This window comes from Labrus bergylta, chromosome 1 (genome assembly GCF_963930695.1).
Source record: "Labrus bergylta chromosome 1, fLabBer1.1, whole genome shotgun sequence".
Classification (NCBI taxonomy): domain Eukaryota; kingdom Metazoa; phylum Chordata; class Actinopteri; order Labriformes; family Labridae; genus Labrus; species Labrus bergylta.
The window spans coordinates 12389527-12410258 of record NC_089195.1 but is presented as its reverse complement, the minus strand read 5'-3'; positions in this window follow the sequence as shown (position 1 = coordinate 12410258).

Here is a 20732-nt window from a genome sequence, read left to right as displayed (position 1 = left end):
AAAACACCTCTCCTCATCACTTGACGTTACGTGCATGATGGACGATAGTCAAATTATTAGTAAAAAGTGTGGAGTGTACAGAGAGATTCTGCTGTTCGATGCCAACACCCACTCTGCACATACAAATATAATCCCTGGCATGTTTGTCAAGTTACCCAAGAGGAAAACTGTTTTCATTGTCTTTTATTTCGAAAGGTTATGTCACACATTTGACTTTTATTTGACAGCAGGAGTCTCCAACACCTTGCTCACCCGCTCCCTGTAGTTTGCAGAGACAAAATCCATCCACAAACCCAGATGAGAAGCCTATCAGCGATCAATCAAAAGGGGGCGCTCGTGTCAAGTCTTTCAGCACCTGCACTTCCTGCAGCCGGTGAAGCTGCTAAACATGAGAGGACGATTAATATCTGCAGGGATGTACACTCTGCTTCTTGCTCGCTTTCTCTTAAGCTTCATCGGTCTCTGTTCTCTTAGCCTCAGCCGTTGTATCAAACAGTACAGAGACGAGCTAACTGGCTGCTTTGTAGCTGAAGGCTGCTGGGTGAACTAGAGTACACACGACTCATGAGGCGACCTCAGCCCGCTGTCTGATTTGCAGTAAAAAAGGGGATCAAGTTGTGCTGAAGACACGAGAGTGACACCATTCTCCATGTTGAAAGTAATTGTGCTAATAAATTGTTGGGTGGGGGTTGTTTCTATTCTAAATGTTTAATGATGAAATCGTGAAACAGACTGAGGATCATCTTAGGTTAGACTTCCAATAAGCTAGTAAGAAGACATTAGCTTGACTTGTAAATGTCAGACATATACATCTCTTCAACCTCAGAGAATTCAAATTTTCTTTTCAGTGTCATGAGTGGATTGATGAAAAACACAAAGAGGAGGTGGACCCAATTGCAGAAACTCATAGTAAGATTTATTTTTAAAAAAAAGGCTAAAAACAAAACTTACTTTAAACCAACAACTAGAAGTCAAAACACTAGAGCAGAAATCGACCACCATCCAACATAGACTCACATACAACAGCTAACTGACACGGAAGAGGAAGAAACACAGAGACTAAATAGACACAGGGGTAATGAGACACAGGTGAGACTAATGACACAGGTGAAGACAATGAGGGCAATCAACACTGGAGGGAAACACACAGAGGAAGGTATAAAAACAAGACAAGAAACAGTGGTGACTAGCACTACAGCATAAATCAAGAACACAAATCACAGAGAACTAAAGAATGTAACAATAATACAGACTAGAACATAGAGGGACACCAGGATACAAAATATCACAGGAAACACTAAAGACTAATCTAGGAAACACACAAGGGAAACAAGCAACAGTAAGATGGACAGGAGAAATTAAAACATGGAAACCTAAACGCTTAATTACAAAACTAAATAAGAACAAATCATGACATTCAGCTCACAACACACAGTTAGCTCCATTCTAAATATAGCTGCTGCTATGAGATGTCTTACACACACGTTTACACATTTACTTACACAAAATTACCAAGATGAATGAATTCATGGAAACACAAATTGACCTTTGAAACGATGACTCTAAGGTGGAAAAGTTACAGCTTGTTGCTTTAAGCAGGATCTTTAACTTTGTGCTCTGCAGTCGGTACAGAGAAAAAAACATTACATCAATAATTGCATGCAAAATCCCACTCATGCTCCCACAACAAACACCTCCTTTATGACTACTCAGAGTACTTAATGAGTACTCAACCAGCCTGATCAAAGAGCCCTAATTACAGCCATTAGAGAGGGACGAGTCCACTGAGTGGGTACTACACATACAAATAAGACTCTGTATAAAAGGTTACAGGTTTGACTGTGTGTGTATGAGAATGTGTGTGTGTGTGTGTGTCTGAGTGTTAACGTGTTAGTCACTGTCACCTCGTATTCACAGAGGATGATGGAGGTCAGAGGGGTCAGCCTCCAATTATCCTCTTTACACTGATGAGCGGCCGGACCTCCTCTCCTCCCCCCTTTTCTTTCTATCTTTTTGTTATTTATCACCTCTCTGTCTCTGTACGTTGATCTGTTCAGGAGAAAATGGATGCATATCCACTAAGCAGATGTGATTGCTTATAATGCCGTGTGTTTATTGTAAGTTCATACATGTAGCTTGTGACCGGGCCCTCCCTTAAAGTAACTGGTCACAGCAAGCCGTGATCTCCGGTGTTGAAAAATGAAGCAAATGCAGAAGTGCAGATCCTGCAGTTAACCTTCGCATGTTCACCAGAAGTCACATACACATCACATACAAAAAAATCCAGTTTTTGCAACAGACATTATGAACAATAAGTGTTATTCACAAGAAGGCGTGTAGCTGACCTGATTGACAGGCGGGCGCGGTGTAACTGTTTGTCAGGAGGCTCCTCCTACTCACTTATTAATCTCTGATCGACCTCCTCCTTCCCTACACCCCGTCTCGACAGCTGCGGTCCTCAGCCACAGGCCTGCTCTCCACCCCCCACACCAAACTGCGATCCTTTGGTGACAGAGCCTTCAGGCAGGTGTTCTCTTTTAGTCTAGAGTTAACGTTATCCCCTTTGAAACTGTTTTTGGCAGAATAATTGTGATGTAACCACTCTACATTTATAAGACCTTACCTTGAATTTCCTCAGGGTGTTTCAAGAGTTTTCTGCAGGTGTGAAAGTCCTGAAAGAGAGGTGAGAAAGAAATGACTATTACAGCAATTCAAAGCAACCGCTCTCAAACGTTGTGTTCAGATTGTTATTCTTGTGCAGGGAAAAAAAACCTCTCAAAAAAAGCATAAGTTAATGGGCAATAACACACTATATGACTCCAATGAGTGTTACATGTGCTTGTTCAAACACAGCGGCACAGCATATGGTCATGAATATGTTTATGCAGACAAGATAAGAGGGGGGGGGGGGGTCATTCTTCACTGTGCATCACATGGACTCTTTCATAAGAAGCCTGAGACGCTGGTACATGATGGTCATACCACACTTTAGTGTCCCGATGTGGAAATGAGGTGTGAAAGCAAAAGGTGCAGATAGAGGAAGCATGCCATTAGCCTGTTTGTTTTTTTTATCTGTCAAAATTAATTAGTGTCATTTCTGTTGGCTGACAGAGTACAAAATGTCCTGTTAGATCCCCGGAGAAAACATATTGTTCCAGCTCTATATTTGTGAGACACAAATCTCCACACATTGGTGCTCCATCTGAGCCACATGGAGGGTGACTTTTAGTAAAAAGTTTAACAGGATTAAAAACAGCTTTTCCTAAAGCGTATGATTAAATGCAGCCACAGGGAAAACATGTTGACAGTGGGGTGTAATCTAATTACATGCCTGTTTGGAGGTCTGTCTCCCAAAGTGAACAAGTAGGTTAAGAGAAGGAATTTGGGCTCAAGAAGCTGTTCCAGCTCTGCATGAAGACGAAGGAGCATAAATTAAGTCGATGCAGCCATCTGAGTCAGCATTGAGGGGAAATTCACTGCAGCTGTTAATATCACCAACACCTGTACATCATCCACTCCTCAAGGTCTAATTCTCAGAGCATATTGTGCTAATGATATTACAGGGATAACGAGCCCATAAAGTTGCTGTTTTCTTTGGTTTTGCAATTAAATGTGGAGAGAAGCTTTCTGCACCTCCACCCTGAGTCACGCTGCCACACTCTCATGCTGACAAAACTACATTTTCTCAACGTAAAGACAATGACGAGCCGGGAGAGGAGGAGACACTTTTTCAAGTTTATCATGAGGCCAGATTTGAAAAAAATGTTTCACTATTTAAAACAAAGCTTCCTTTCACTGATACGAGCAAGGAAGACGGGTGCAGAAAAAAACCCCACTTGCATCCCAACCATACATAACAGCCTCCATGTCTGTGGTTGGCAAGTGCTTGTATCTTTCAAAGTAATATTCACAGGTGTATTTACAGATAATGTGTTTCCATGTCATCTAGATGTTGAACTGTTGTCATGAACGCTGGAAAGTTTAGGCGTACCACCCCTTGAAACTACAGGCGGGCGGGCACGGTGTAACGGTTTGTCAGGAGGCTTCAAACCCGCCTCAGCTCCAGCTCTCAGTCTGTTGTTAGGCTGACTGAAAGTTAGGCTGAGACAGCATTTCCAGCATGGAGACCGCCATTGATGGGACTCCAGCGCCCCCTGCAGGAACAGACAGGCAGCGTCACTCAGGCTTCAAACATTCATATTTACAGTCTTTCGGCGCCCCCTGTGGACAAAGCGGTAACTGATATCTGTTTGCTGACCTTGTCATAAACATGCATGGACAAAAAAATCTCATCCTGCTTCCTTTCGAATCTCTCACAGTGAATCATAAGAGGCTGTTTCACCAGCGTGCTGAAACTCGTCTGACATCTACCCCCAAGCAACAAGTTAAAAATTACAATCCAGGGAATGTTGCTGATGGTTTGCTTTTGTAGCTCATAAAAAGGTATTAATATAAGTTTCAGTCCGACTCATAATCAGCTGAAAACTCCTCACAGGAGGAAAACAAGCTCAGGCTTTATTTCAATGTGTTGCAGCAGCCTCTACCATCAGTGTGTGAATGTGTATGAATGGATGAGTTAATACCGATGGACTCTTTACTCAGCAGCCTCTACCATCAGTGTGTGAATGTGTGTGAATGTGTATGAATGGATGAGTTAATACTGATGGACTCTTTACTCAGCAGCCTCTACCATCAGTGAGTGAATGTGTATGAATGGATGAGTTAATACTGATGGACTCTTTACTCAGCAGCCTCTACCATCAGTGAGTGAATGTGTATGAATGTGTATGGCTGCTGCACTCACTTAATTAAGAATTTCACACAAGCTTTTAAGAATCTCAGCGAGAGAACGGGTCAGGTTGCGTCTGCAAGGCCGACCCCTCATTTGCAGCCGGAGCTTGATTACAGCACTTTCAGAGTGCCTGGCCCTGATGTGTCCTCTCTAACAGATGAGTAGATACAAACAAAGACCTCACCATGAATGGTCTAATTGATCCGTGTGGTAGACTGTGTCAGCGTCAGCTAGACGTACAAAATGAGAAGCATGTGTGTAATTACTGTGAGCCTGGAGAGCGCCGCGCTGTACTCTAATTACCCGTGTGTCACAGTATGTGTATATGCATAAATGTGAAGGGCAGAGGAGCCATGGAGATGAAAAATGCCCACTTCTAGCCTGATGCTCGTGCATAACTTTACGTGTGCTCTAATGTTTCGCAGCCTTTTAACTGCCGTGACCTGAACATTAAAAACGTACTTAATGGAAGTCCACACTGGTATTTATGTGTCAAACACTTTATAGCAGCCTGTTTTTTATTCCCTCAGCTAAAGCAACACACTCCACATGATTTGAACTGAGTTAAATAAAATGTTATAAAGGTTAAAGCAACTTTTCAGGGCCATCAGGAAAGCACATAATAACATAACCAGCGGTAATGAGGGACGCCATGATGAGCACTAAGTATCTTTGTGTCTTTGTAGCACTGCACACTAATAAAGCTAGTTGGTTGATTTCTCTGCTATACATGTCCCCAGTTTCCTGTTCCTTCAGGTTCAGGAACCAATGGCGACTGAAACAGAGCGTATATTGTTGGATTTGAAACTGATAAACGGCGTCCGGCATTTTCCTTCTGCAGAATAAAAAAAAAAAAAGAATGCCATTTCAGTCATACAACTCACGTTCTTGGCATCTAGGCGACGTCATCACTCCTCATAGTTTCATTTACGGGGGGGTGTCTGAGGGGGAGTGCAGCACTGGTGCAGGTCAGATCTGGTGATGACAGTGCGCAGAGGGGGATGGCGGAAATCTAGCAGTTTTGGCTAATTGGAAGGAGGTGATGTCAGGACTGTGGCTTTCCTGAACTAGCTCGCAGGCATCGCCTCATAAATGAAGAGGAAATACGATGCTCAACGACCAATCACAGGGTTTGCTGTCTGCGTCTTTTTGATGCATAGTTACTGGTTGAGGAGTTAAATGGTGAATGGTCTTGAGCTTTTATCGTTCTTTTCTAGTTTTCGGACGCAGCTCACACCTACACATTCACACACTGATGGTAGAGGCTGCTGAGTAAAGGATCCATGGGCCAGATTTACTAAAGGTTTGCATGTCTTAAAACGTGTGCAAACTTGATACCACCAGCAAAAAAAGTGCCATCTGATCTACTAACGGCGCGCAGTGAGGTCTTTCATATGAGCAAAACAACACGCATTGACCATTTAGTATGTTTGCCTTAATGAATATGCAATATGGGGCGTTTCTGCCCTAGCAAACAAGTTAAGTTAGTAAACGCATTGCGATTTACCAAGCCTGACAAAAATTGCGGTGATTGTGATGGTGTCTGTGTTTAACACATTTGAAAGGAACGTGCTAATCCAGGAGGCCAGCATTAAGCACAACAGGCTGCTGTCATTGAAGTTAGGAGGAGACAAAGGCATAATCAAAGAAGGCATAAAGATCACATTTTCCCCACATGTGTTTACATGTTTCAAATGACAGAAAAATAAATGGCATGCATTTACTTTTTTATTTGATTCAATATTCTAATTGTTAAGGAAGAGAAACACCATGATTAAACTACAGGCTATTGTTGCCATATATATATAGCAGAACAAAACTGAACATTCACAGCCTCTGCATTCTATAGAATTTCAACATTGACATTTATGTCTTCCTATTTCCCTCTTTTCGCCAACATTACATTTTAAACTGGGGCTTTCCTTTTCTCGGGTCGCGCATCTCTCCCCCAGCTCGCCCCCTACGGTGCGCTCCTCTCCATAATGCGCTCCTCACCTCCCTCTAAAGCCCGCTGCTGATACTCTGTAGGACGCTTGGATTGGGGGACCTCACCACTGTTTGTACCCCCATCTTCGATATCTCTTTCCAGGGCATTTATATCTGATCAGACACAACGCTGGCCAGCTGCCTATTTGCCTCTCCCACTAATACCTATTTTGCGCTTGCAGTCATCCTGCTTTCTGTCCAAACTCTCCATGACGTAAACCAGTAGAACACGCGAAAGCCTAACTTAAATACTATCGCCTCCACAAGGTTTGCACCTGTTGTCATTCACGCAAATTTTCTTAATAGATCACCTGCAAAATGCCCACCAACCAAACATGTAAACTTTTGGAGTGAACACGCAATTTAGTACTCTTCAATTGGGAGCTTAGTAAATCTGGCCCCATCAGTATTAACTCATCCATTCATACACATTCACACACCGATGGTAGAGGCTGCTGCGTAAAGAGTCCATCAGTATTAACTCATCCATTCATACACCGCTGACGAAGCAGCAGGAGCAACTTGGGTTTAAGTGTCTTGCACAAGGACACATCGGACATGTAACTGCAGGAGCTGGGGATCGACCCCAAACCATCCGGTTGAGAGATGACCTACTCTACCACTGAGCCACAGCCATGAACCTCAGGCTACATACATAGGCAGAAGTATGAATCAGACTAAAGTCCTGTAAGAGCACAAGTAGTGTTTCTTTTTAAGGGTTATTTTTTGGCCTTTATTTGGATACAGGAAAGAGTCAGAAATCAGAGAGCAAGAGAGAGAGAGAGAGAGACAGGGGAACACCATGCAGGAAAGGAGACGCAGGTCGGATCAGAACCCGGGCTGCCTAGGAGGACCAACCACTATGCCACCAGGGGCCCCATAAGTTGCCTTTTTAAACAAAATATTATCCCTGCTTTATTTCAAGAGTCAAATGTGGAAAATGTACACAAAGCTGTTCTAGCAGTGTGCTGTTAATCACTTTGTCTGACACCTACCAGCTGGTAGTGATAAAAAATACATTTATTAAAGGAAGAATGTGCAACTTTTTGATCCGGAAGATGTCGCCACTGAGCACCAGCATGAAACCAAAACAAACTGCTGTTTAGCCACGCCTCCTCCATACTGAAGCCTCCGCCCTCCTCCAGAGACACACCTCCAACCCCCTCTCCACTCGCATTCATACGAAGGAGTCAAAATTGTCCCTGGCTCAAGCTGCAGTCACCTGCATTGTTGTGTTAGCAGGCTAATGTTAGCGCTCTTTAGTTAGCTCGTAGTTTCACATTGCATGTAATTTGACACAGAATGAGCGTGATCTAACAACTCTTACTAACATCCAAATAATCAGTGATGTTCTTCTTCTCTATAGTCCTTGACTAAAACAGCTTTTATACACAAGGGGAGGAGCCGGCCGTCCCGTCCATGTAAACACGGCTCTCACAACAACACAGCCAGCGGGACTCAAGCTTCTCACTCATTGTAGACAGTCATGACACAGAGAGACATTTACACAGGATAGACTTGATTTATGATATATTTATGTGTAACATGTTGCACATTCTAACTTTAAGAAGTCCATCAAATGCTGATGGTCTCTGTTGTTTTATTTGTCATGAAGAGGTATCATTGTTCTCAGTGTGTTTCATGACCAGCTACAAACTCCTCACAGGAGCTTTATATGACATTGTGAACTTATAAAAGCATGTTTCTCCTACAGCTACTTTCTGCTCCTGTTTGTTTCATGGCTTTAATTGTCCCTCATCAGATTCTCTACACACACATAACAAAGACACGAGAGACTCAGATTTAATATGGTTCTCAGTGTTGACTGAGGACAAATGAACACCGTGTGCAGACGTTGTGGTCGGACACTATTTGCTCTGCAGCTCATCATTAACACGTGTAGCCGCTGGTTCACACAACACGGCGTGGAGTTTCTGTTGATTTATGAAGGTTTACTCAGCAGACAGCGAATCAAAGTGAGGAGAGGAGAGATCCGGCTCAACATCTGTCATCCAGGACACATCAGTCATGATGTCAGAGCTGCATTATACATGGTGTGAGTGTCTGTGTGTGTGTGTGTGTGTGTGTCTCTGTGTGCGTGCGTGTGTGTGTGTGTGTGCGTGTGCGTGTGTGTGTGTGTGTCTGTGTGTGCGTGTCTCTGTGTGTGTCTGTGTGTGCGTGTGTCTGTGTGTGTGTAGTGCTGGGTTTCTGTTTGTGTTTGCATGAACAGTGAGTGTATTGGAGCAGGATTGTCCTTGTTTGTTCATGTGGGAGGATTCTCTTTTAATGCTTTAGGGATTAGCGACATACTGGCATCGACGGTCGCTTTATTTCACGCACGCCAGTCAGCCAGCGAAAGTTTGCTCTGAAACGTCTCGTTAATTACCGCTTCTGACACTTTAATGAGTCAAACCTGTCACTGAAGTTTATTCTGGCTGCTGCTGACAAGATAATTTAAAATGTCATTTAAAATCCCGAACAGAGAAGTCAAACAAAGTGAACGTATCGATGTAGAACGTTTTCAAATCAGAAGACTGCCGTTTATTCAAGACGAGACCTCGACCTGCAGGAAACGATTCATGTGTTTTAATTAGCTGTGTCTATAAGAGATCACAAATCATACTCAACTTTATCATTAACGTTTTCAAAAAGCTCTGCTTTAGTGTTTGTGTTCTGTGTGAGCCTGATAAAAGGAGAAGGCTTACGGAGCTGTGTTATCCTCACTGTGACCGTGAGTGATGTCAGTCTGGGACCGCTGTTGAGTAGCGTTGTGAGATTTGTAGCTCAACATGTGTAGCTTATTAAAGGGATACTTCACCCATTTTCATTAAGCTTTGATACATTAGAAACCTGGTAGTATTTTTGAATGGTCGTGCATCCCGCCCTCATTTTCCCCTGAGATGTGAAATCTTTCTATTTCTTTTCTGAAAAGGAGCAGGAGGCTGCTTTGGTTAGAGGGGGTGAAACTACATTGCTAGTTCCTCATGTTTTCAACCCGCCCATGGGGGGGGAGGAGGGGGGGGGACCCACTGAAGCTGCAGACCTATTACAGATCAGTGGGTGGGACCTCACTCCCAGAATCTAAACTCAACGTCCGCCATCTTGCTTGGTAGCTATGCTAACAGGCTCTATGGAGAAAGCTGATGATGTTGAAAAAAGTATGTTGCAACTTCAAACTGATATGGATGAAGGGGATGTTGAAGGTCTTGTGCTCGAATCGGATGATCGTGGCTATCTCTACGAGCCGGAATATAGCAACGAGCAGTTGATGATGGAGGAACAGGAGGCAGCTGCTGTGCATTCTGGAAGTTGTTGTATTTCATCCACATGAACCAAAAAGACACTTTCTGTCTTTTCTCGGTCAAGAAGTCACCAACTTCTGGGGCGCACTGGTGGCGCAGTGGTTAGGGCGCGCATCCCATGTATTGAGGCTATCGTCTCGAGCGGGAGGCCCGGGTTCGCCTCCACCCGTGGCCCCTTTCCGCATGTCATTCCCCGCTCTCTCTCTCTCTCTCTCTCTGATTTCCGACTCTATCCACTGTCCTATCTCTGCATTAAAGGCACAAAAGCCCAAAAATATATCTTTAAAAAAAAAAGAAGTCACCAACTTCTTGCAGTGGTGTAGTGCACGCACCCCATTATGGAGTTATTGGTTCTTCCAACGGGGGCGGCCCAGGTTCAAATCCCACCTGTGTCTCCTTTCCCGCATGTCATTCCCCACTCTCTCTCTGATTTCTGGCTCTATCCACTGTCCTATCTCTCCATTAAAGGCACAAAAAGCCAAAAAATAAATCTTACAAAAAAAAAGAAGGCACCAACTTCAAAATGTATTTCACATTTCCACTACATATATGACCCAATGTCAATACAGACTCATGTTCCAACTGTGCAGTATCCCTCGAGGTAACATCTCGGGGATGATCGTAGATTCAAATCCAATCGTTTAGTCTCAATCCAACCTGTCCGATGATCTTACTGCTGCACAGCTTTAAGCTCTTTTCTCCACGACTGTTCTCACCCTCCTCCTCAGGAGAGAACAAAACGCTGCAGAAACACCTTTCTACCTGCAGCTAGAGCGCCACTTAATGAAGCTAGCACAAGATGATGTACCTTAACCATGCAGGGATATTTGAAACACATGACTGGGTGTTAAGGTACTTTTCCATGACCTGATTGAGGATGATGTTTGTTCTCATGTATTCTGTCTGCTCTTTTTAACCTTGAATTTGTATTGTGTGTTTAGCCTTTTTCACATCTGCATCTTGCTGCGGAAAAAATATGAGGAGGCTGGAGGAGAAACTCCAGGTGAAGTCTGAGCGAAAAATTCGGCTGTTCGCGTTCACACATGACATCGGTATATATCAGGAGATGTCTGCAAGTATGAAAAGGGTTTGTGTGTGTCTTTGGAACGCTGGATTATCTCTCTAAACCTTGAATGTTGAAACTTGATTACTGGAAAGTTTGCGTGACTTCTCCTATAAATACTGCACCACAGTCACCACCAGCTGAGTGCAATGCGTTTTCCTTTAGCGTTTATCTTAGCTAAAGAGTAGGAATTGTGTCTCGTTGGCATTAAATTGCACCACTCCAACTACCTGTGGAAGTTAGCGCTGGTCTTTGTGGAAGAGCTGGTATTTTTAACAAGGCTGATTTGCATATGAAGGGGGCAATCTGAGCAGACGTTTTGAATATTCTCATTTACAGCGATGCAAATGAGACGGGTGCACTAGGGACGCTTTCGGGCCAGTTTGCACTCATTTCACCCTTTGTGCACGCTTTGTAGATTCCACGCTTCCTTTTCTCTCAGGGCGCACTCACAATAGAGCTCAACAGTGACCGCCCACTTTTTCGGTGGCTCTGCTTCCCTGAGTAAATTTCCCCATTCCAAGCCTCCTTTTTATTTTTCTCAAAATCCTAATATCAACAGATTGGCACCTGAAACCAAGACAGCTAGCTACTCCAATACCCTTGTCTATATTACATTTAGTTCGGCAACCCAAACGGTGTTAAAAAATAGGAAAAAAAAAAAAAGGTACAAGACTGTGTACATAATTTTGTTCAGAGTCAAGGAACTACCCATCTGTCATGGATTGAGAAACCCAAGTGGAGGAACCAAGAAGAAACACTGAGACTAAATAGACACAGGGGTAATCAGACACAGGTGAGACTAACGACACAGGTGAAGACAATCAGGGCAATCAACACTGGAGGGAAACACACAGAGGCAGGACAAGAAACACTGAGGACAACTACGACAAATACATGAAACACTCAAGACACTGTTAAACATCAAGACACACTCAAACCGAGAGGGACACAAGGATTTGAAATTACAAAATAACACAGGAAACACTGACGACTAAACTAGGAAACACACAAGGGAAAAACCAGCAACACTAGGGAAGAACAGGAGAAAGCAAAACATGGAAACCTAAATACTGAAATACAAAACTAAATAAGACCAAATCATGACACCATCCCACAATCCATTGCGAATGAAATTGATTTGGGGTTCTGTCTTTTGTGTTGTGGAAAATATAAACTACATTCACGTCAGCATGATAAGGCTATTAGTACCTTTTGTGTTAGCTTACTAGCTAGCTAGCCTGCTAGCGAAACTCATCTGTTCGCTTACGGTGCTGAGGGGCGGGAAGCATTGCCATGGTAACAGCAAGCTCAACCAATCAGAGATGCTCCTATGGAACTCTATGATCATGGGTAGTGTAGTTCTTTGCCCCTGAATAAATCTTGTTTTTCTTAAAGCGAGGTTGATATCAGAGGAGCTCGTGTCTCCTACAGGAGCACAAACCATCGCTTCATTCTCAGGTGCTCGCGTGCTTCAGCACGGTACAATGTGAACACGACATGGTCAGCCTTCATTCAGGAGAAACCCCGGAGTGTTCTATCTGTATCTGACTAACATGACTCAAAATAAACACAAAGTCAGTAAAGTAGCTGTCATGTTCTCTCGGACTCGACAGAGCGTCCCTTTTATTGTTTCTTTCTCGAGTCCGTCTGTCTTGTCAACTAAACACGCTTCATGATCACATAAAGCCATGCACGTGTTGTGTTACAACGTTATGTACAATAGGTAACCGTGCTCAGGCCCGGTTAGTCCTGGAGCAGTGTGAGTGCAGACCAGCGGGGGAATTGGGAGGGGGGGTAAATCCTGCTTAAGCGCAGTACGGGACACCTTTACCCAGAGTGAGTGCGCCCGCAAAAGCAGCGCGGTCCTTGTGTTGTTTTTGTGAGAAGAAGTTTCAGCTCCGATGACGATGCAGAATGATGTGATTGTAGAAAATAACAATGGATGACAGTTTCTGTAAATTAAATTCTGACCTGGATGTCTGCTGTGGTGTAATGGCGTCCTGCCCTATAAATGTTAAATAAACCAAAACACAACCTGGATTATCACCTGAATCTTTTTTGACTCCTCTGATTTTCCTTTTTCAGACACATTAGAAAAAAAACAAACCCTGCTTTTTACTCATAGTCAGACAATGACCTAATGTAAAGGTCTCTGGTCTAAATAAAAACACCATTACCGACACAGTTACACAAACACAGAGAAACAGATGCCTGAAGACATAATGGACCCAGCCCATCAACAAGCTGCCATTATCCACTCGTTACACCTCACATATCCGTTTCAAGTTCTGTTTCGGTGCATACGTGTCTGTCCCCGTACACGCAGCTGTTGAAATAGCCTCCTGAGTGGATGTGTAATGGGGAGCCGAGGTTAAGAACGGCTGGCCTCCATTACCTGCTCAGATGTTCTCCAGCATTCTGACGTACATTTCTCTATGACCATTATGTGCCTTAAAAAAAAAGACATGAGGGTCGATCTGCCGGCGTGCACATGACCTCTTTCAACGCCTTCCTGCACCTCATTATCATGACGTCACCAAGGTCGATTCGTGCCCCTTTTTAAAAACATTTTTTAGAAATGTTTTGCAGGTCCTCGATGAGCTCGATCACTTAATATGTGCATTAGTTTGCATGATTCATGTATGATTCATGGTGATAATCTGCAGCTGGAGCGCCGCCTTGCTATGGAGTTATTACACGGGCTGTAATAACCATTCTGCTTCTGCTTTTATCTCAGAGACACAAAGGAAAGGGCTGACTGATAAAAAGCCTGAAGAACACTCAAACATTTAAAAAACTTAAGATAAAGAAGCACTCGTTAATCTTTGTGAAAAAAGACAAGCCCTGCAATCACATTCAAACATCCTATCAGGAATTTGAAACTGCTTATGAAACAGTCTGAAATAAATAATGAAGCCGCCGTATCTGTGGATCAGCAGTGCTGCAAGATGAGATATCATTGTAGCACCATACAGCATAGGTCACCTTATGTTCTAGTTTCACACGTGCACGAGCTCAGTGACAAAGCGAGACTTTCACACCTCAATAGAACTCTACCTGAGGGGCCTTACTTTATTTCAAAATAAAAGCAGGGTTGGATTCAAACAGTAAGTACAGTACTCTCAGCTTAAAGCGGACATATTCTGAAAAATCCACTTCTACAGTGTTTTTGAACATATATTTGGGTAACCTGAGTGTCTACAAACCCACAAAATGTGAAATAAATCCATCCAGTCCTTTGTTTGTGGTCTGCATAAGTCTTACAACACAGAGAAAAGGCTCCATTTCAAATGTGCTGTCCTTGTGATGTCACAGTGGGATTCTGGTAAAACAAATCCCCTCCCCTCCCCTGGTATCTCCACCCATGGACTCCACCCCCAGACTAGAACAAAACTTTTGAGCAGGTCCGTCATTTTTATTCTCGCTACAGAGGATTGATGTCTATTGGGAAAACTCAGGGGGGGGGCTCATTGCATTTAAAGAGACACACACACCAAAACGGAGCATTCTGAGAGAGCAGGGGACTGTTTGAAAAGGTGGAAAAGGGGTGTAATATCTCCTCTTTAAGACAGTTCAAAAATTCCAAATAAAAGCCTAACAACTTTTATTTTGTTGTGGGAAATAATGGACTTTCAGACATGCGATTAAATACGTACTTGTACTTGTAAGTACTTGTGATTGACTGCGGAAATGTTTAAAAGACAGATGATTGTTTTCAAAGAAGTTTCAGTCAGTTGAAAAAATACCTCAAATGAATACAAGGAAGGACCAGCACCTCTCATTTATAAGAATATAAATGCTACCCATACATCTGTTAGGATATAAAAACACCACCTGCAGCTCATGCAAAGCTTAAATCCTCCACTTATAATAATACCAAAACTCTCATCTGTGTGGAAACACACACACACACACACAGAAGGACAGCTGACACTAAGCAGATGGTGTCCAGCCTGGCAGCGGAGCAGCATACATATGCAGGTTCTCACTCAGCCAAATCCTCTACACTCAGACCTGCAGCCAACTGACTAACATTTACAGGGAAATCACCCACCTGCACTCACAATCCTGCCACAGATGGTGCTGAGTTTATGTGCAGGGGAGGCAGAGAGGACATGAGCCCCGTTTCTGTCAGCAACCTTGTGTTTGTCATTTACAGAGAAGAGGAGAGAAAACGATGACAGTGACGCCTATTGGAAGCGTTTTGTGCTCAAGGCCACCAGAGCCTTTTGTCTCACTACCTGTCACAGTGTTTTAAGTGATATCATGTCAGTAGAACGGCCTGAGAAGGGAAAGAAAGCATTTAAAATGTCTTCTCCTGGGGCGCTGGTGGCGCAGTGGTTGGCTCTATAAATGTTTATGCCTGATTTCCCTCTTTCACACCAAAGTCAGCAAAGACCCGATACTCTAATGAATCTGAAGATCGTGTTAACAGATGTTGCTGTGGAGTGAGGTGTGTAAAAGGAAGAATATGCAATTATTCACACTTAAATGTATCAGAAATCAAGTTTATCCTCTGAAAATAACTCTGTGAGACATGACTGTCTACAATGAGTGTGACACCCGAGCCGTATCTACAGCGTGTTTATATACCCGGGACCGGCCGGCCGGCTCATGCTCTCGCGTATAAAAGTTGTTTAATTAATGGACTAGAGAAAAGAAGAATAACATACTGTACTCACTGCTTAACTGTGTTTCTAGATCACGCTCATTTCGAGTAAATTTATATGCATACAAGATACGAGCATAATAAAGATCGCTAGCATTTGCATGCTAACACAACAATGCAGCGTGAGTTGTTTTGGTTTCATGCTGTGCTCAAGGGCGACATCTGCTGGATCAAAAAGTCACATATTCTTCCTTTAAGGGCGATTTAACCCTCCCAAGTCTGCTTGGGCAACGATCGAGGCGGATCTGATTTGCTCCTGGACGAGTGTGAACTCTCCCACATCCTGTCGTGCCCTGAGGATCTCATGAACACACGCCCTCTTCTTCTTTGGTCTCCTCCTCCTCCTCAAGAGAAGAAAGTTCAAACATACTGTGCATCCAAAAAGTAGCTATTCTACCGACTTTTGTTTGGGTCACCTAGCAACTTGGGGATGTGTGCGCCCCTCCCCTGCTCTGCGCCCTACCACGCGGCGAGCGCAATGCACACCACATTTTCAGGAGTGCATATGCAAAACAACTCCAGATAGGGGAACAGACGGCGTGTGTATGGGACTCATTACAGTTGGTTTATTCATCATAATGAATGTTGTAGAGCTTTGTGTTACTGACGATACGTGCTGTCAGGATCTGCTCATTGTTGCTTTTGGTCGTCTCATTGGGATTTGTTGACAGTATGAGAAAGTAGAACCCACACTTGATACTTTAATACAACTACAAACATTCAGATAAAGCCCCCCCAATAAGCCGACAGAAATCAGCTCTGATTATGTGGAGAAAAAGAGTGAGCACTTGAGTGACAGATTTCACAGTTTTGGGCACAAAAGGTTTTAATATTTCAGCAATCACTCAAAGTGACTGATACATGCTTCACAGCCAGTTTTTATTTCCCCCTGCCAAACATATTTCAAAGCAGTTTCTTTAACCGTCTGTCTACCTCAGCAGCAAGTACTGTCAGACTTAATGACAGCATTTCATACGCTAATCACTCTACCTCTTTATTTTCCTTTAAAGGCCTAACAGCTATGAAGTGCTGAAGGTTAAATCTCTCTTCTCTGACTCTCCACCTGCAGGTGAACTTATTGTCAGATGTAAATGGCACCTAAGAGCGCCCTCAAACATAAATGACATGGATAAAAAAAGATAGTCTCAATTTAGGATAAATCAAAATCCCTTAAGAGTGCTGATGTGATCCGCAGCAGTGACAGGCAATAAAATGACGATTTGAGCTCTCTCTGCATGAGTCAGTGAGTCTTCAAACAGAAGCATTACCAGCCCAGCATCTTCTCATTCTGGTTTCAACAATGAGTCTAAGCAGAGGGACGAGACGAGAGAGAAAGAAGAGAAGCTAGAATCTGAGTTCTCAAAGGTGCCGTCTGGTTTTTGTCTCTACATGTGGTTCTGCTTAGATAAGAGCGGCTATTCATCATTCTGACTGAGGGGCACTGACGATGTTGATGACAACAGTTTCTCTTTGATTCAAGGTTGATGACAAGAGGTGAGAACTGTTCTGACGCTGAGGTCGCTTTCACATATGAAGTCCGTTGGAAGTTTCAACATTGCTGCTTCGGATTGCTTTCACGCTAAAATGTGTCAAGCCCAAAAGCCTGTCAGATGTTGTGAACTGTAGCCTGCCGCCACTAGTTGGGACAGTAGTTCCAATCAGTGGGTACTGCCACCCGGCCACCGGAGCGATGTGTAACAACATTTAGCACAGGCATGTGCACGTTAACCTGCAGGCTAGTGTTGTTAGCAATGCTAACATTAGCCTTGTTTGCTAACTGTTCTCGTCAGCAGGAGAAAGGTCAGGGCTTTCTTCTGAATAGTACACAGAAACATGGTTCATCTAAAAAGTAGCTAATTCCCGCTTTATTTTTTCGTTTGCCGAGCAGCTTGCAGAATGTGATCTGTGCGCTCACCCCCCTGCCCTGCGATATTCCCCGCAGTAAATGAAAGCTCCTTTTAGATTCTCACGCCCCGGAAACCTTGGAGGGAATATTTCACTTTAAGGAAAGACTTTGTTGGACCGTTGAGCGGGGCAGAATAATAAAGAGGCATTCACACATGCAGCTCACCCTGAAAATGTCTAGGAGTTTTTTGCGTGTGTGAAAACACCAAAATGATGAATAAAGGAACTGAACTACATGAAGGGACTCAGATGAGGAAGGAGAGTGGAAAGTGTACAAGTGTCATGCACAAATATCCCATTTTGCTCAATTCCTCATCACCTCAGCCAGGGTCTACAGGAACATGGCCGGCTGGCTTTATTATCTAATCTGTTACTTTCAGGTACCACCAGGCTTTGATGCTTTGCCCAAACCAGCAGAAGCTACATCAAAAAGCAGGCGCTCTAATTAAACCCAACGAGACCACTTTGTTTGGCTCAGCTGTGATGCTGTAACAGAGGGATCCAGATCCAGACACGTCACACAGAAACCGCCTGGATGAAACGTGGGGTTTTGGACTCCTCAGATCTCCACGAGTTCTCGCTTTAGACTGGCTTAAAACATGCATTAAAAAAGAAGTGGCTGATATTCTGCATGCAATTAAAACTGTGAAGCCATGAGGGGGATTTGGGGACCAATGTGATAAACATGGTGAATTGTGGTGACCTTTACAGGGTCTGGGGGGATTTTGAGGTGTGAAGTCTTTTATTATCTGCTCTACTACGTTGTTGTCGTTGCTCGGTGACACGACAAAGAGGAAATCGTCTCCCACGCTGCGGTATTGTCTTCATAAATGCATCCCCTTTGTTACAGAGGTGAGCTGTGTTTGGAGGAGGGGGGTTGGAGTATTGGAGGGACTTGACGGGTAAGCTGTTCCTGTGTGAATTCGAGACTGTTGTCAGGTAGAAAGTTAAATTTCACTGAACAGCATAATTTCCTGGCTGAGGTTTGGATGGACTCGTATTGACGGCGTCTTTTTTTGTAATTTGGTGTGGAGGTGAACTTCTCCTTTTCCCGGCTTTTGTTGGTGACGTTCATGTTGCACAATCGGGTGAAATATTGACTTTAATGGATTGAGTTTTTTAATTATTTCTGATCGGTAGGTTATGGTTGTCCAGTTGTCCATAGTCACATCCCGGCGTCCCCGGACATCAAGGTTTTCTTACTTTAATCAGTCAGTATGTTTACATGTAGTTAAAAAGAAGTCGACTCATGTGTTAGTCTGACTAAACTGGACTTTTAAAATACCTGTAAACATGTTAGTTCAGCTGAATTTGTCAAATTTTTCAAGTCGGACTAACACACCTACGTAAATAATGTGGTTGACGGTCAATTTAATCTTGCATGCATTCACCTCAATTGCTAACAAAAATGGTCAAAGAGTTCTGAGCATGCTCCACGGTTCCTGCGCCGGGCTTTGACCCTCGCATAGAAGAGTCATCTGACCTCGGATATCGACGTAAGCTAGAGGGACCAAAAGTAAAGCGTGGAGTGTGTTGTACAGAGCTCCAAAGTTTTAATTGTTTTCACAGTTCGACAAGCGACCAGTTAGCAGCATGCTCATTTGTTAGCAAGGTCAACCAGAAGAAGGTCCAACAGAAACTAGCTGTGAGGGTAGGTCTACTACGTTCTGATTGGATCTGAACCAGAGTCCAGAGTCCCGACATATATCTATAAAACACTAATTTGGCCCGGACACACTTCCATCAACACATTGACGTGGTGCTTGTTTACCGGGACAAGGCTGTAGTTTAATGAAATGTCCTAATCAAGCTGTAACGCACTGAGTGATAAAATCGTTAAGGTCGGGACATGAAGACAGAAACTCTGTGTTTCTTAAAAGTTAGACTGGTGTTGTGTTTAAAATAAAGATCCACTTTGTACTGATTCAACGCCCTGATTGGCGGTGAGTCAGAGTCCGTTTCATCAAGCCAATCACTGCTTCTTTAAGTTTCCTGTCGGAGAATTAGGCAGCAAACCAGTAAATGTTTTAACCCTTTATAGTCGGCTGATGATCTGAGAGCGATTGCAACTCCTGTAATGAGAGGACATTGATTCATCCTGCACTGTTAAAGCACCAGGAATAATCATTATCCTCACTCCCTCGCCCCGCAGAAGCACGAAGGATGTTTGATTTATGTATTAATTGGAGTTTTCGGTACTTGATTTCTCCACACGCTCGGCTGCTATTGAACCAAGCCTGCAGTCATCCGGTAAAAGCTCACTTATTGGTTTCATTTGAAGGCTGAAAAAATACAAATATTACCTGAAAGTTCAATAATGATGTACGTCAGGAGTTCAGGGAGACCTGAAGCTGCCCCATCCGCCTACGTGAAATCCATTTGAACCTCGCCCGCTCGCTCTGGAACTTTTCTCTCGTGTGTGTTTGATTTTTCGGAGGAGCGCAAAATCTGTCATTGATGTGTGTGTTTCTCGCAGCTATTCCACCCTGAAAGTGAGAGCACTGTGTTTGAAACGCACAAATATCAGCTGAGTAAACACCACACAGGGACACGGGGTTATGTGTTGTGAATTTATGAAAAATGTCAGAGTGGCATGACTGATATTATTCAAATGATAGAGGCAGACGACCCAGAGAGAACACAAACAGCCGGTCCTTCAACAGCAACCACGCAGCCAATGGCAACATGACCATCATTCATGAAGCAAAACCCTCATTCTCACCAGAAAGACTATTTAGCAGCCAGTGCAGTTTGCAAACATTAATACTGAGGTTGAGTAATGGAGGCGGACACCGTCAGCACTGCGGTACCATCAGGGTCAACTCTGCTTCTTATATTTATCAAACTTTGAGACGGATAAAGTTTGAAAAACATAAAATAGCAGAATGTTAAATCTGCATTATACCTCAATATGTTTAACATGTATTAATCAAGTGACCCTTTGTCAAGCCCCACCCTCCTTAGTTACTGTTACTAGGTTAGACAAAATGGTGGACTTGAGCTTGTAGAGCG